Below are 6,056 nucleotides of genomic sequence, written 5' to 3' on the forward strand. Positions count from 1 at the left end.
TATAGTTTCTTTTGTCTGCATTTGTGTTGTTAAAATGTCCTTTTTTACATGGACATCTTTTTAATGAGTTTACAAAATAAAATGAAATTCCTTGCTGTGACTTTTGACCCCTTTGTTCCCAGGTGAATAAATTTGTACTACAAGTCGTCATTTGGTTTCTAGCCTTTTTCCTAAATATACAGTGAAATCCTATTATACTTCTAAATGTACTTTGGCAAGATGTGCAATTGTACATCTTGGTTTTGTCAGGTAATAACAGTACACATACTGTACTGTCTTTGCTAAGGAAAATCGGGAGATCATAGAACAGAATTATTTAATATGGTTAAAAATAAGCAATATCTCATATGAAGAAAAGCTAGTTTAATTTTGTTTTGAAAATTCTATGTACTGTGTCTGCAATATCCCATTTATAACTTCCTAAAAGGGTCTAATAATATGGTATAAGGAACAGATAGGGTCAAATATATTTCTTCTTGAATATATGCTGTTTTGGTCATGTAGTTCTGATTTGGGGCTGCAGCTGTAATATTTAGTGTTTATTTCATTAACTTCCAACGTATATACATGTATAATCATAGGAAAGACCTCGGCTATGCCTGGTAAGTATTATCCAACTAGACTTGCAAAGACTTAGCTTTTAGAACTGTTCCTTCTTCTAAGCGACTCTTCCCATAAGTAAACTTAATTTCACTATTTTTCCCCAGGTTCTAAAGTTTTGCAACAGTATTCGTAAACTTGCTATCTCATACAGTTCTGCTGATTATCATTAAAACTGAGTTTAATGAGGAATGGAGAGTAATCTGCAGATTACTAAAGAAACTAGACGTCTAACACTAATTGTAACAACATATACAGGCAAGCTTTGGCAAGAGTTTTATGTTTTACAAATTATTTAAAGAAGAATATAATGAATAAATACTAAGTTAGCCCACTCAGTATTTAGGCAAACATCTCCTACCCTGTCAGAAACATACAGTAAATGTCTGTAAGTTTCTGAAGGTCTGTGTTGGTACTTACACTCTGGAGATGAGACTGAACATGCAGTCACTTGTACAATTTAATTTTTGTTTGGAATGACTTGGCTGAGCTTCAGGCATAAGTAATTATGACCATTTATGAAGATTAACCTGGCAGTTTTCATCAAAGGGAAAAGGTTTTTGTGACTCAAGGCTTAGCTGATTCTTCCTCCGTCTTACCTTTTTAGTTTTTTCACTCCACTCACAGAAATAAGGTTAATCAATTAACTTTGTGACAGAGAACTGCACCTCATTAATGAAATACCTTGAAGTGGTACGGTTTGAATTCAGTTATGTTCGCTTCTTAGACTGTTCCAGTGCAGTAGAAGGATCTGACAGGAATCACCAGAATGGACATTTCTAAGCTTCTGACTAACCAGATGCCTGAAATTCAAAGCACAACATTGAAAAGTATCTACTGTTATGTTTAACAGGTACATATCTGTATAAGGTTTGTTATCTTTATTCACAAAGGATCAGGTAAAGAAGTGTGTACCTTGTACTACCAATACAAGCTCTAATCCAGTCATGTATGAAGAATAGCTGCCTGAGCCCCTGTGTTTCATTCAGGGTGAATGCATTGCTACTATAACATGTAGATCTTTCAAGAATACAGCAAGACCTGTCTATACTGAATATTGCTTCTCAGAAAAAGGGGAGTCTTTTTTTTTCCCCATTTCTTCTGCTTATATGCTCACTCTAGAGTGGGTTTAATTCCAGTAACTGAGGCATCTATCACTATTTCCCTTAAAAGTCTGTAGTCAGTTCTGCCAGGTGTTGAGTGGTTTTTTTTTTTGAATTGTTTGTTTTGTTTTAACAAAAGTTGCTTAAGGCTGACACATCAGGCAAGGTTTCAGCTTAACCATAAAACTGTATTAAAAGATTTAAGTTCTTAACATTTTTGTGTTTGAAATTGCTTTTTGAAAAGCGTTGTACTAGTGATTTTGTTTAGATTCAGGGCAGGTTATGTTAGTGAAGACAAGCCCTCTGGGGGAAACATGACAATGCTTTTCATTTCAGCAGTCAATAGTTTGAGATGCAAATTCATCTCTGAGGAAGCAGAGAACTTGTAGACAAACACTCACCCTGATGCTGGAGTACTGCACATACTTGACAGTATGGTACCTGCTGGCCCCAGAGCAACAATGTAACTGCAGGGAAAGAATAGAGAAGAGAACTATGGTAAAAAGCTATTAAAGGCTAAGTATGTAAATAGACACTTTGCTCCAGGTAGCACTAAGTTCTGAATAGTAATAACACTGCTTTCAGTAAATTACTGACAGTTAATATAAGCTGGCTGTTGGCTGTTTTTTTCATGTCATGAGTATGCTATGGTTTAAAAGTCCTTCCCATCTTAGAATTAATTTTTCCATTATGGTATTCACAGCACAGATTTTGTTCTCTAAGTAAGCAGAAAGAATAGTTGTCAAAACCTGGTTACATAGTAATTGGATCCACTTACCATGGTTTTGAAATGAGCCTTGCTATATGATTAGTAATCTTTAACCTGTAGTCTGTTGGACTTACTTAAAAGATCATAATGAAGGACGAAAAACACTATACTTTCAGAAGCACGGAATGGGGAATTAATTGCAATCCATCCCACTACTTTCATTCTGCCAGTAGCTACACGAATGCTTGAAAAAGGAGGTAAAACAAGTGAGTGTATTGAGGAATGATGTGAACACTAAGAACTAGGAAGTAGTTAGTTCATACCCTGAAGGATGAAAGCTTACTTTCCTTTTTAAAAAAAAAAAAAAAAAAAAATGCAGTACTCCCTTAGATCTATTTTTGGTCCAGTTCTTAACTTTTACCTACATTGCTGGAGGTGTTCAAGACCACAAGACCATGTTGGATGAAATCCTGGGCAACCTGATAGTGGGTGACATCCCTGCCCAGCATGGGGGGTGGGGTGGAACTAGAGGGTCTTTGAGGTCCCTTACAACCCAGGCCTTTCTATTATATTATATTTTTATTATTCTTAAATATGCTTCCTTTATCAGGAATAAATTCAAAATATGTGCATACCATGAACAAATATTATTTACAGGAAGCAACATCTGTCTTCAGCATGTGAGTGCATTTTGTGTAGGCAGTCCTGAGCCAGCTGGACACTGGTTAGAACTACAGCACAGACTGATATGGCTGATCTGTGGCTGACTGTGCTGCTTCAGAGGTACATGTCATTGGTCTCCAACCAGCTGTCTTACACCTAGCCTACACAAACTGCAGGCACACAGACTGCAGTGCAGACATACTGCAATACTGTAGTCCTTCTTTGATGCATAGCTATAGTACAGTACCTGATAGAACTTCTCTTCCTTCTCACTAGGAAGTGTTAGTAATCAGATTTAGTAATATAACAGAGTCCATAAATCACTTTTGACAGGGAATAGAACACGCTAATGAACAAGGGAAAACAAAGTAAATATTGCTTAGGCTTTTGAAAATGGAACTTCAAACAGATAACATGGATTCTGAAAGCTGTAAAATGTACTTGACTATCTGCACATTTAATGCTGTACATCACAATCTCCTATCTATCCTATCATCTTTTCAAAAGTAGTTCTTTTCTTGGCTCTAACTCTCAGGAGACCCTAAGGTCCTGAATTGTTCTGCTTGCTGTAATCACTGGTTAATACCGTGCATCAACACAAAAGACCATAGCATATGTAAGAAACTCTTAAACACTTGATTATAATGACAAGTGGCTTTCCTATCAAGCAGGATGCTATAAAGTACTAGTCTGTAAACTAAGCATCTGAAGAGCAGAATTCTGCTCAAGGGGATGTTGCAGAAGCTTGAAAGAGAGGATGCTAAGGGCTAGCATTATATAGCCCCAAGTTTTAGGCACATTGCTATTGCAGATGTTGCAATAATTAAAATGTGGGGAGAGGTTACCATTAATCCATGTCAGTTTAGAACTTCAGGAAGTTGTGCTTTAACTGGATCACTTGACAAAGTTGCCTGACAAATTAATAGCCTGCACAGGAAAACCTGGATTAACTGCCAAGAGTGTTTTGTGAAATACAGGGAACACACTGGCAGATTTTGAAGAGCATTTTCATCCTGGCTGTAGTTAGGAAAAGGCAACTGCACTAAGAAATGATAGTTTGGGCTTGAGACTAGAGTTGCTGGAGTAAGATGGGGAGTGTGCCCTTCTCATTCTCTTCCACATGATTAAAGAAATGTAAAAGTGATCTTCTGTGAGGGCTTTGTTTGTAGGTAGACCAAGACCTGAAGGACAGGAATTTATCATTTGAGTTTACTGTAGACAAACGCATGGAAGTTCTGCATTGGTTTGTGCAAACATACCTTGAGTTATGGCTGGAGGCATAAAAGCCTTAAGAAGACATTTCAGAAGGTTTTATTCAACCTGACTGACTAACCTAGATGAGAAAAAAAAATGTTTAAGTTCATCTGTTCTGTGTAAAATAGGAACTTCTAAACGCTGCAAGCCAGCAATTTAGGAGGATGATAGATTTCATCTTCATTCTTCTAGAAATTAATTCAAAACAACTCATGTGTCTGTTCAAAGGCCTGAAGGACTAAGGCGAGGCAGATGATTACTCTCAAATAGCAGACATTTCACCTCAAAGACATAAGTTAGAAACATGAAACAGGTGTTCCTCTGCTCGTAAATACAGTACAAGCATTGTAAGAGGTAAATTACTTAAAATGGCAGAAAAAAAAATAATCAGAAGTGATCTCTGCTATAACCCAAGCTTTTACAGTCTCATACATAGATCCAAGTTGAGCGGTTTTAAAATTAATGAATTATTACTGCCTTTTATGATTTCTTTGCTATGTTATTGCATGAAAGGCCCATAGAGATATTTCACAAACCTTTCAGAGCTACAGTGCAGAAGAGGAACAAATCTGGCTGTGCCTTGGTTTAGTTTGGCACTGATAAGTTCGAACAGCACAGCAGCTGTTTTAGTCACAATGAAGTACAACCCTGTCATGGTCATGTCACATGACCAATTATGTATCTGTCATCTCTTACCACTGCAGATTACAAAACCTCTAGTTATGGTAATTATTACTGTACAGTATGGGCTACACAAATTATAAAAGGATTAAATCTTAATCAAAAACCAAACCTTACATTTGTAAGGAATGACAAGAACCATGAGCTATTGCTGTATACCTCTATTTCAACCCGTCCCGCAAAGATGAATCTATATGAGAAGTTATTTAGTAGCTTGGTTGGATATGATGGTGCAGGAGTTCTTTGCTATGATTTGGCAGTAAGTCTGAGCACAGTGCTCAAATCCTAAAAATCCATGCTTAGACAGCTACTCTAAATCAGAAGGAAGTAGAGTAAGTCTACCTCCTTGGTAGACCCCTCCCTTGGGATAGGGCTCATCTATGATGGCAGACATCTAGGAGCATTTATGAGATCATTTTAACAGGAATAGCATTCACAGAAGGGAAGGAGAGCTTAGAGACATGTTTGAGTTACCCCTGCTGACTTAGTGGGTACCATATGGGCTCCTACTAATTGCATGAATTTTTAATTTTAAAAAATTTAAAAATTAAAATTTTAGTTTTTAAAATTTAATTTTAAAATTCATGCAGTTGTGCATGAATTAAATTCATTGAATTTAATTTCATTGAACTTAAATTAAATTCATTGAATTTAATTCATGCAATTGTGCATGAAGCAGCCATGTTGCTTCGTAAGTGCATGTTACTTACGCACTTATGAAGTGCTTATGCACTTATGAAGCAACATGGCTGAACACCACATTTTAATAGTACTGCAAGCATCATGTTCATACTTCCTGTATCAAATCACATGTGGGGCAGGCTGAGAGCCCTCCCCTAACTACTGACAGGAGCTGAACAGACAAGTATCACCTTAAATGCTGCAATTCAACCCTATCTCTGTACCTGAAGTGTCAACGTAGCCACTCAGCACAGGCAAGTGACTATATCACAAAATAAGAAAAGTGATGAGTTTTAAAACATCTTAGCAGCACAAAGAAGCCAAACAGATATTAAAAGTGTAGAGAAGCATTTAAATCCTACTCT

Source organism: Aythya fuligula, chromosome 17 (assembly GCF_009819795.1).
Source record: "Aythya fuligula isolate bAytFul2 chromosome 17, bAytFul2.pri, whole genome shotgun sequence".
Classification (NCBI taxonomy): Eukaryota; Metazoa; Chordata; class Aves; order Anseriformes; family Anatidae; genus Aythya; species Aythya fuligula.